This window comes from Coturnix japonica, unplaced genomic scaffold, assembly GCF_054131305.1.
Source record: "Coturnix japonica strain WE unplaced genomic scaffold, WE-NBRP24 Scf112, whole genome shotgun sequence".
NCBI lineage: Eukaryota > Metazoa > Chordata > Aves > Galliformes > Phasianidae > Coturnix > Coturnix japonica.
The window spans coordinates 217,638-229,509 of NW_028189015.1; the positions used below are offsets into that span (position 1 = coordinate 217,638).

At 63.8% G+C, this 11,872-nt stretch overlaps 1 pseudogene across 1 annotated transcript in view; it reads left to right on the top strand.

Annotated features, from left to right (window-relative positions):
- Positions 1-215: 215 nt before the first annotated feature.
- The window catches only part of LOC146751214 (metabotropic glutamate receptor 6-like), a 28,953-nt pseudogene continuing 17,296 nt past the window's right edge, over positions 216-11,872 (top strand). The window contains exons 1-3 of the transcript XR_014941785.1: positions 216-294; positions 1,731-2,197; positions 5,098-5,313. The product of XR_014941785.1 is annotated as a metabotropic glutamate receptor 6-like (transcript). The remainder of the gene's footprint in view (positions 295-1,730; positions 2,198-5,097; positions 5,314-11,872) is intronic.

The window sequence follows — 11,872 nt, forward strand, 5'->3', positions numbered from 1 at the left end:
AGGGTCTTATTGAGGCCATTGAGGGGGGGGTTTCTATCCCATCCCCCCCCCCCTTATATGGGCAGCATTGGAGCAGCGGGGATTATAGGATTACCAACCCCCCCCCCCAAAAAAAAAGCCCCATCCCATAATAATCCCATGGGATTGGGCTCCTTAATCCCCCCCTCTTTACAGCTGTTGCCCCCCCCCCATATTTAAGCCCCCCCCCCCCCCATTTAAGCTCCCCCCCCCCTTCATTAACAGCTGTGTTTAATGTGGGGCAGAAGCGGAGGAGGCAGCAGCAAATGGAGCGAGGTGAGGGGGGGGGGGGGGGAGATCTATGGGGCTGGGGGACCCATACGTGAACCCCCCCCTGACCCATAGAGGACACTGGGACCCCCAAGTGCCCCATAGGGACCCTGGGACCCCCCCCCTTGTGCCCCATAGGGACCCGGGGACCCGCCCCCTCGTGCCCCATAGAAGACCCTGGGACCCTCCCCTTGCCCCATAGAGAACCCTGAGGCCCCCCATGCCCCATAGGGATGCTGGGACCCCCAAGTGCCTCCCACCGTGCCCCATAGGCATCCTGGGACCCCAAAGTGCCCCATAGAGAACCCCGGGACCCCAGCCCCACATAAACCCCCACATCCCCCTCCAACCCCGCATCCCCGACCCCCCAGCCCCACATCAACCCCCCCAAGCCCCACATCCCCTACCCCCCAGGCCGACATCCCACCCCTGACCCCCATGTATCTCTGCCCATAGCGGTGCTGTCCGTGGTGCTGACCCTTATTGACCCCCATGTATCTCTGCCCCATAGCGGTGCTGTCCGTGGTGCTGACCCTCATTGACCCCCATGTATCTCTGCCCCATAGCGGTGCTGTCCATGGTGCTGACCCTCATTGACCCCCATGTATCTCTGCCCCATAGCGGTGCTGTCCATGGTGCTGACCCTCATTGACCCCCATGTATCTCTGCCCCATAGCGGTACTGTCCGTGGTGCTGACCCTCATTGACCCCCATGTATCTCTTCCCCATAGCGGTGCTGTCCATGGTGCTGATCCTCATTGACCCCCATGTATCTCTGCCCCATAGCGGTGCTGTCCATGGTGCTGATCCTCATTGACCCTCATGTATCTCTGCCCCATAGTGGTGCTGTCCATGGTGCTGATCCTCATTGACCCCCCATGTATCTCTGCCCATATCGGTGCTGTCCATGGTGCTGACCCTCATTGACCCCCATGTATCTCTGCCCCATAGCGGTGCTGTCCGTGGTGCTGACCCTCATTGACCCCCATGTATCTCTGCCCCATAGCGGTGCTGTCCGTGGTGCTGACCCCCATTGACCCCCATGTATCTCTACCCCATAGCGGTGCTGTCCGTGGTGCTGACCCTCATTGACCCCCATGTATCTCTGCCCCATAGCGGTGCTGTCCATGGTGCTGATCCTCATTGACCCCCATGTATCTCTGCCCCATAGCGGTGCTGTCCGTGGTGCTGACGCTCATTGACCCCCATGTATCTCTGCCTATAGCGGTGCTGTCCATGGTGCTGACCCTCATTGACCCCCATGTATCTGCCCCATAGCGGTGCTGTCCATGGTGCTGACCCTCATTGACCCCCATGTATCTCTGCCCATAGCGGTGCTGTCCATGGTGCTGACCCTCATTGACCCCCATGTATCTCTTCCCCATAGCGGTGCTGTCCATGGTGCTGACCATCCTTAACCCCCATGTATCTCTTCCCCATAGCGTTGCTGTCCGTGGTGCTGACCCTCCTTCCCGGCTGCGGCTGCTTCCCCCCGGCTCCCACTCAGCCTCACGCCATCCGGCTGGAGGGCGATCTGACCCTGGGGGGTCTTTTCCCCGTTCACGGCCGTGGTCCGGCGGGGGTCCCTTGCGGTGCCCTTAAAAGAGAGAAGGGGATCCAACGCTTGGAGGCCATGCTTTACGCTTTGGACCGGGTCAATCGAGACCCCCAACTCCTCCCCAACGTCACCTTAGGGGCTCGTATCGCCGACACTTGCTCTCGTGATACCTACGCGTTAGAACAGGCTTTGAGTTTCGTCAGGGCTCTGCTGCCCCCTGCTGAAGGGGAGGGGGTCTGCGCCGATGGGAGACCCCCACCCAGGGCCCCACCTGAGAGGTTGGTGGGGGTCATTGGAGCGTCGGCCAGCTCCGTGTCTATTATGGTGGCCAACGTGCTGAGGCTCTTTGCGGTACGAGGGGGGATAAAATGGGGGTGGGGGGTCGTGGAGGGGGAGATGGGGGGGTTGGGAGGGATATAGGGGTATGGGGGGGATATGGAGGGATTATGGGGTGGAATTGGGGGGATATGGGGGTTTGGGGGGATATAGGTGGTATGGGGGGGATATGGAGGGGATTATGGGGTGGAATTGGGGGGATATGGGGGTGGGAGGGATATAGGGGGCATGGGGGGGATATGGAGGGGTAAATGGGGTGGAATTGGGGGGATATGGGGTTGGGGGGGATATAGGGGGTATGGGGGGATATGGAGGGGATTATGGGGTGGAATTGGGGGGATATGGGGGTTGGGGGGGACATAGGGGGTATGGGGGGATATGGAGGGGTAAATGGGGTGGAATTGGGGGGATATGGGGGTTGGGAGGGATATAGGGGGCATGGGGGGGATATGGAGGGGTAAATGGGGTGGAATTGGGGGGATATGGGGGTTGGGGGGGATATAGGGGGTATGGGGGGGATATGGAGGGGTAAATGGGGTGGAATTGGGGGGATATGGGGGTTGGGGGGGACATAGGGGGTATGGGGGGATATGGAGGGGTAAATGGGGTGGAATTGGGGGGATATGGGGGTTGGGAGGGATATAGGGGGCATGGGGGGGATATGGTGGGGATTATGGGGTGGAATTGGGGGGATATGGGGGTTGGGAGGGATATAGGGGGTATGGGGGGGATATGGAAGGGATTATGGGGTGGAATTGGGGGGATATGGGGGTTGGGGGGGTTATTGGGGACGATATGGGGAGGGTTATGGGGGGCTATGGGGAGATGGGGGGATGGGAGGGATATAGGGGGGATGGGGGGATATGGAGGGGTAAATGGGGTGGAATTGGGGGGGATATGGGAGTTGGGAGGGATATAGGGGGCATGGGGGGGATATGGAGGGGTAAATGGGGTGGAATTGGGGGGATATGGGGTTGGGGGGGATATTGGGGGAATGGGGGGGATATGGTGGGGATTATGGGGTGGAATGGGGGGGTATGAGGGTTGGGGGGGTTATTGGGGACGATATGGGGAGGGTTATGGGGGGCTATGGGGAGATGGGGGGGATGGGAGGGATATAGGGGGTATGGGGGGGATATGGAGGGGATTATGGGGTGGAATTGGGGGGATATGGGGGTTTGGGGGGATTATTGGGGACGATATGGGGAGGGTTATGGGGGGCTATGGGGAGATGGGGGGGATGGGAGGGATATAGGGGGCATGGGGGGGATATAGAGGGGATTATGGGGTGGAATTGGGGGGATATGGGGGTTTGGGGGGATATAGGGGGTATGGGGGGGATATGGAAGGGATTATGGGGTGACTTGGGGGAAAAGGGGGTTGGGGGGGGGTTATTGGGGATTATATGGGGAGGGTTATGGGGGGCTATGGGGAGATGGGGATATGGAGGGGTAAATGGGGGGTGTGGGGGATGGGAGGGGTAATGTGGGGTTATGGGGAGATTGGAGGGATATGGGGTGGCATGGGGGGGTGAGGGGGATATGGGGGGATACGGAGTGGGGGAATATAGGGGGTTATAGGGTGGGATATGGAAGTTATGGGGGAGTAAGAGGAGCTTGTGGGGGTAAGTGGGGGGACACACAGGGACGTCCCCAACCCCCCATCTCCAATTCACCCCCCTGCCCCACATCTCTGACCCCCCCAGCCCCACATCAACCCCCCCAGCCCCACATCAACCCCCCCAGCCCTACACCAACCCCCCCAGCCCCACATCAACCCCCCCAGCCCCACATCAACCCCCCAGCCCCACATCACCCCCCCAGCCCCACATCACCCCCCCAGCCCCGCGTCAACCCCCCCAGCCCCACATCAACCCCCCCAGCCCCACGTCAACCCCCCCAGCCCCACATCAACCCCCAGCCCCGCGTCAACCCCCCCAGCCCCACATCAACCCCCCAGCCCCATGTCAACCCCCCAGCCCCACATCAACCCCCAGCCCCGCGTCAACCCCCCCAGCCCCACATCAACCCCCCAGCCCCATGTCAACCCCCCCAGCCCCACATCAACCCCCCAGCCCCATGTCAACCCCCGCAGCCCCAACGTCAACCCCCCCAGCCCCGCATCAACCCCCCAGCCCCACATCAACCCCCAGCCCCACATCACCCCCCCAGCCCCACGTCAACCCCCCAGCCCCACGTCAACCCCCCCAGCCCCACGTCAACCCCCCCAGCCCCACGTCAACCCCCCGAGCCCCACTTCAACCCCCAGCCCCACATCAACTCCCCCCAGCCCCACATCAACCCCCAGCCCCACATCAACCCCCTACCCAGCTCCATAGAGGTGCTGTCCATGGTGCTGGCCATCCATCAGCCCCCACTCACTCCATCAGCCCCCAAACTCCATCAGCCCCCCAACTCCTCCAGCCCCACATAACCCCATAGAACTCCTTCTTCCCCCCCAGATGCCTCAGATCAGTTACGCCTCCACGGCTCCAGACCTGAGTGACCGCGGTCACTACGAGTTCTTCTCCCGTGTGGTGCCCCCCACACCAACCCCCCCAGCCCCACATCAACCCTCAGCCTCACATCAACCCCCCCCAGCCCCCGCATCAACACCCCCTCCACATCAACCCCCCCAGCCCCACACTAACTCTCCCAGCCCTACATTACCCCCCCCAGCCCCACATCAACCCCCCCAACCCCACATCAACCCCCCCAGCCCCACATTACCCCACCCAGCCCCACATCAACCCTCAGCCCCACGTCAACCCCCTACCCAGCTCCATAGCGGTGCTGTCCATGGTGCTGACCATCCTTCAGCCCCCAAACTCCATCAGCCCCCCAACTCCTCCAGCCCCACATCCCTAACCCCCCCAGCCCCACATAACCCCATAGAACTCCTTCTTTCCCCCCCAGATGCCTCAGATCAGTTACGCCTCCACGGCTCCGGAGCTGAGTGACCGCGGTCGCTACGAGTTCTTCTCCCGCGTGGTGCCCCCGACTCGTACCAGGCTCAGGCCATGGTGGCCTTGGTCAGAGCGTTGGGATGGAAATACGTCAGCACTTTGGCCTCCGAGGGCAGCTATGGGGAGAGCGGGGTCGATGCCTTCCTGCAGAGCTCCAGAGAGGCCGGTGGGGGCAATGAGGGGCAATGGGGGGCACTGGGAGGGGATAGGAGGGCAATGGGGGGCACTGGGGAGGGATAGGAGGGCAATGGGGGGCACTGGGATGGTTTGAGGGGGAATAGGTGGGGACTGGGATGGATTGAGTGGGGCTGGGATGGACTGGGGGGACTGGGAGAGCATTGGGATAGAGTGGGAGGGAACTGGGATGGACTGGGAGGGAATGGGAGGGAATGGGAGGGCAGCTATGGGGAGAGCGGGGTCAGTGCCTTCCTGCAGAGCTCCAGAGAGGCCGGTGGGGGCAATGGGGGGCAATGGGGGGGAATGGGAGGGGATAGGAGGGCAATGGGGGGTACTGGGGAGGGGATAGGAGGGCAATGGGGGGCAATGGGGAGGGATAGGAGGGCAATGGGGGGGAATGGGAGGGGATAGGAGGGCAATGGGGGGCACTGGGGAGGGATAGGAGGGCAATGGGGGGCACTGGGGAGGGATAGGAGGGCAATGGGGGGCACTGGGAGGGAATGGGGGGCAATGGGGGGCACTGGGAGGGAATGGGGGGCATTGGGGGGGAATGGGGGGAATGGGGGGGAATGGGAGGGGATAGGAGGGCAATGGGGGGCACTGGGAGGGGATAGGAGGGCAATGGGGGGCACTGGGGGGGAATGGGGGGCAATGGGGGGCACTGGGAGGGAATGGGGGGCATTGGGGGGGAATGGGAGGGGATAGGAGGGCAATGGGGGGCACTGGGAGGGGATAGGAGGGCAATGGGGGGCACTGGGAGGGGATAGGAGGGCAATGGGGGGCACTGGGGGGGAATGGGGGGCAATGGGGGGCACTGGGAGGGAATGGGGGGCATTGGGGGGGAATGGGGGGGAATGGGGGGGAATGGGAGGGGATAGGAGGGCAATGGGGGGCACTGGGAGGGGATAGGAGGGCAATGGGGGGCACTGGGAGGGGATAGGAGGGCAATGGGGGGCACTGGGGGGGAATGGGGGGCAATGGGGGGCACTGGGAGGGAATGGGGGGCATTGGGGGGGAATGGGGGGGAATGGGGGGGAATGGGAGGGGATAGAAGGGCAATGGGGGGCACTGGGAGGGGATAGGAGGGCAATGGGGGGCACTGGGAGGGGATAGGAGGGCAATGGGGGGTACTGGGAGGGATTGGAGGGCAATGGGGGGCACTGGGATGGTTTGAGGTGGGATAGGGGGGAACTGGGATGGACTGGGATGGATTGAAGGGGACTGGGATGGACTGGGGGGACTGGGAGGGAATGGGAGGGCAGCTATGGGGAGAGCAGGGTCGATGCCTTCCTGCAGAGCTCCAGAGAGGCCGGTGGGGGCAATGGGGGGCAATGGGGAGCACTGGGGGGGGATAGGAGGGCAATGGGGGGCACTGGGGGGGAATGGGGGGCACTGGGAGGGGATAGGAGGGCAATGGGGGGCACTATGTGGGGATAGGAGGGCAATGGGGGGGAATGGGGGGCACTGGGAGGGGATAGGAGGGCAATGGGGGGCACTGGGAGGGGATAGGAGGGCAATGGGGGGCACTATGTGGGGATAGGAGGGCAATGGGGGGCACTGGGGGGCACTGGGAGGGGATAGGAGGGCAATGGGGGGCACTGGGAGGGATAGGAGGGCAATGGGGGGTACTGGGGGGCAATGGGGGGCACTGGGGAGGGATAGGAGGGCAATGGGGGGTACTGGGGGGCAATGGGGGGCACTGGGGAGGGATAGGAGGGCAATGGGGGGCACTGGGTGGGGATAGGAGGGCAATGGGGGGCCCTGGGGAGGGATAGGAGGGCAATGGGGGGCACTGGGGGGTACTGGGAGGGGATAGGAGGGCAATGGGGGGCACTGGGGAGGGGATAGGAGGGCAATGGGAGAGAATAGGAGGGCAATGGGGGGCACTGGGAGGGGATAGGAGGGCAATGGGGGGCACTGGGAGGGGATAGGAGGGCAATGGGGGGCACTGGGAGAGAATAGGAGGGCAATGGGGGGCACTGGGTGGGGATAGGAGGGCAATGGGGGGCACTGGGGAGGGAATAGGAGGGTAATGGGGGGCACTGGGGGGGAATGGGGGGCACTGGGAGAGAATAGGAGGGCAATGGGGGGCACTGGGTGGGGATAGGAGGGCAATGGGGGGCACTGGGGAGGGGATAGGAGGGCAATGGGAGAGAATAGGAGGGCAATGGGGGGCACTGGGAGGGGATAGGAGGGCAATGGGGGGCACTGGGTGGGGATAGGAGGGCAATGGGGGGCACTGAGAGGGATAGGAGGGCAATGGGGGGCACTGGGAGGGGATAGGAGGGCAATGGGGGGCAGTGGGGGGGGATAGGAGGGCAATGGGGGGCACTGGGAGGGGATAGGAGGGCAATGGGGGGGCACTGGGAGGGGATAGGAGGGCAATGGGGGGCACTGAGAGGGATAGGAGGGCAATGGGGGGCACTGGGAGGGGATAGGAGGGCAATGGGGGGCACTGGGGAGGGATAGGAGGGCAATGGGGGGCACTGGGGAGGGATAGGAGGGCAATGGGGGGCACTGGGGAGGGATAGGAGGGCAATGGGGGGCACTGGGAGGGGATAGGAGGGCAATGGGGGGCACTGGGGAGGGATAGGAGGGCAATGGGGGGCACTGGGGGGGGATAGGAGGGCAATGGGGGGCACTGGGGAGGGGATAGGAGGGCAATGGGAGAGAATAGGAGGGCAATGGGGGGCACTGGGAGGGGATAGGAGGGCAATGGGGGGCACTGGGAGGGGATAGGAGGGCAATGGGGGGCACTGGGAGGGGATAGGAGGGCAAAGGGGGGCACTGGGAGAGAATAGGAGGGCAATGGGGGGCACTGGGTGGGGATAGGAGGGCAATGGGGGGCACTGGGGAGGGAATAGGAGGGCAATGGGGGGCACTGGGGGGGAATGGGGGGCACTGGGAGAGAATAGGAGGGCAATGGGGGGCACTGGGTGGGGATAGGAGGGCAATGGGGGGCACTGGGGAGGGGATAGGAGGGCAATGGGAGAGAATAGGAGGGCAATGGGGGGCACTGGGAGGGGATAGGAGGGCAATGGGGGGCACTGGGAGGGGATAGGAGGGCAATGGGGGGCACTGAGAGGGATAGGAGGGCAATGGGGGGCACTGGGAGGGGATAGGAGGGCAATGGGGGGCACTGGGGAGGGATAGGAGGGCAATGGGGGGCACTGGGGAGGGATAGGAGGGCAATGGGGGGCACTGGGAGGGGATAGGAGGGCAATGGGGGGCACTGGGGAGGGATAGGAGGGCAATGGGGGGCACTGGGGGGGGATAGGAGGGCAATGGGGGGCACTGGGGAGGGGATAGGAGGGCAATGGGAGAGAATAGGAGGGCAATGGGGGGCACTGGGAGGGGATAGGAGGGCAATGGGGGGCACTGGGAGGGGATAGGAGGGCAATGGGGGGCACTGGGAGGGGATAGGAGGGCAAAGGGGGGCACTGGGAGAGAATAGGAGGGCAATGGGGGGCACTGGGTGGGGATAGGAGGGCAATGGGGGGCACTGGGGAGGGGATAGGAGGGCAATGGGAGAGAATAGGAGGGCAATGGGGGGCACTGGGAGGGGATAGGAGGGCAATGGGGGGCACTGAGAGGGATAGGAGGGCAATGGGGGGCACTGGGAGGGGATAGGAGGGCAATGGGGGGCACTGGGGAGGGATAGGAGGGCAATGGGGGGCACTGGGTGGGGATAGGAGGGCAATGGGGGGCACTGGGGAGGGAATAGGAGGGCAATGGGGGGCACTGGGGGGGAATGGGGGGCACTGGGAGAGAATAGGAGGGCAATGGGGGGCACTGGGTGGGGATAGGAGGGCAATGGGGGGCACTGGGGAGGGGATAGGAGGGCAATGGGAGAGAATAGGAGGGCAATGGGGGGCACTGGGAGGGGATAGGAGGGCAATGGGGGGCACTGGGTGGGGATAGGAGGGCAATGGGGGGCACTGGGAGGGGATAGGAGGGCAATGGGGGGCACTGGGAGGGGATAGGAGGGCAATGGGGGGCACTGGGAGGGATAGGAGGGCAATGGGGGGGAATGGGGGGCACTGGGAGGGGATAGGAGGGCAATGGGGGGCACTGGGAGGGATAGGAGGGCAATGGGGGGGAATGGGGGGCACTGGGAGGGGATAGGAGGGCAATGGGGGGCACTGGGAGGGATAGGAGGGCAATGGGGGGCACTGGGAGGGGATAGGAGGGCAATGGGGGGCACTGGGAGGGGATAGGAGGGCAATGGGGGGCACTGGGATGGTTTGAGGTGGGATAGGGGGGAACTGGGATGGACTGGGATGGATTGAGGGGGGCTGGGATGGACTGGGGGGGACTGGGAGGGAATGGGAGGGCAGCTATGGGGAGAGCAGGGTCGATGCCTTCATGCAGAGCTCCAGAGAGGCCGGTGGGGGCAATGGGGGGCAATGGGGAGCACTGGGATGGATTGAGGGGGGATAGGAGGGGACTGGGATGGACTGGGGGGCACTGGGAGGGGAATGGGATGGATTGAGGGGGGATAGAAGGGACTGGGATGGACTGGGAGGGGATGAGGGGAACTGGGAGGGACTGGGGGGCACTGGGAGGAGATGGGAGGGGACTGGGATGAGGGGCATAGTGGGAGAGATGAGGGGGTCATGGTGGGCTATAATGGGAGGGATGTGGGGCCATACTGGGAGGGATGGGGGACCATACTGGGCCATACTGGGAGGGATGTGGGGCCATACTGGGCCATACTGGGAGGGATGGGGGACCATACTGGGCCATACTGGGAGGGATTGGGGACCATACTGGGCCATACTGGGCCATGCTGGGAGGGATGGGGGACCATACTGGGCCATAGTGGGAGGGATGGGGGACCATACTGGGCCATACTGGGAGGGATGGGGGACCATAGTGGGCCATACTGGGAGGGATGGGGGACCATGCTGGGCCATACTGGGAGGGATGGGGGACCATGCTGGGCCATACTGGGAGGGATGGGGGACCATACTGGGCCATACTGGGAGGGATGGGGGACCATACTGGGCCATACTGGGAGGGATGGGGGACCATGCTGGGCCATACTGGGCCATGCTGGGAGGGATGGGGGACCATACTGGGCCATACTGGGAGGGATGGGGGACCATACTGGGCCATACTGGGAGGGATGGGGGACCATAGTGGGCCATACTGGGAGGGATGGGGGACCATGCTGGGCCATACTGGGAGGGATGGGGGACCATGCTGGGCCATACTGGGTGGGATGGGGGACCATACTGGGCCATACTGGGAGGGATGGGGGACCATAGTGGGCCATACTGGGAGGGATGGGGGACCATGCTGGGCCATACTGGGAGGGATGGGGGACCATACTGGGCCATACTGGGAGGGATGGGGGACCATAGTGGGCCATACTGGGAGGGATGGGGGACCATGCTGGGCCATACTGGGAGGGATGGGGGACCATACTGGGCCATACTGGGAGGGATGGGGGACCATGCTGGGCCATACTGGGAGGGATGGGGGACCATACTGGGCCATACTGGGAGGGATGGGGGACCATAGTGGGCCATACTGGGAGGGATGGGGGACCATAGTGGGCCATACTGGGAGGGATGGGGGACCATAGTGGGCCATACTGGGAGGGATGGGGGACCATACTGGGCCATACTGGGAGGGATGGGGGACCATACTGGGCCATACTGGGAGGGATGGGGGACCATACTGGGCCATACTGGGAGGGATGGGGGACCATGCTGGGCCATACTGGGAGGGATGGGGGACCATACTGGGCCATACTGGGAGGGATGGGGGACCATACTGGGCCATAGTGGGAGGGATGGGGGACCATGCTGGGCCATATTGGGAGGGATGGGGGGCCATACTGGGCCATACTGGGAGGGATGGGGGACCATAGTGGGCCATACTGGGAGGGATGGGGGACCATGCTGGGCCATACTGGGAGGGATGGGGGACCATACTGGGCCATACTGGGAGGGATGGGGGACCATACTGGGCCATACTGGGAGGGATCGGGGACCATGCTGGGCCATACTGGGAGGGATGGGGAACCATACTGGGCCATACTGGGAGGGATGTGGGACCATACTGGGCCATACTGGGAGGGATGGGGGACCATGCTGGGCCATATTGGGAGGGATGGGGGACCATACTGGGCCATGCTGGGCCATACTGGGAGGGATGGGGGACCATACTGGGCCATACTGGGAGGGATGGGGGACCATACTGGGCCATACTGGGAGGGATGGGGGACCATGCTGGGCCATACTGGGAGGGATGGGGGACCATACTGGGCCATACTGGGAGGGATGGGGGACCATACTGGGCCATAGTGGGAGGGATGGGGGACCATGCTGGGCCATATTGGGAGGGATGGGGGGCCATACTGGGCCATACTGGGAGGGATGGGGGACCATACTGGGCCATAGTGGGAGGGATGGGGGACCATACTGGGCCATACTGGGAGGGATTGGGGACCATACTGGGCCATACTGGGCCATGCTGGGAGGGATGGGGGACCATACTGGGCCATACTGGGCCATACTGGGAGGGATGGGGGACCATAC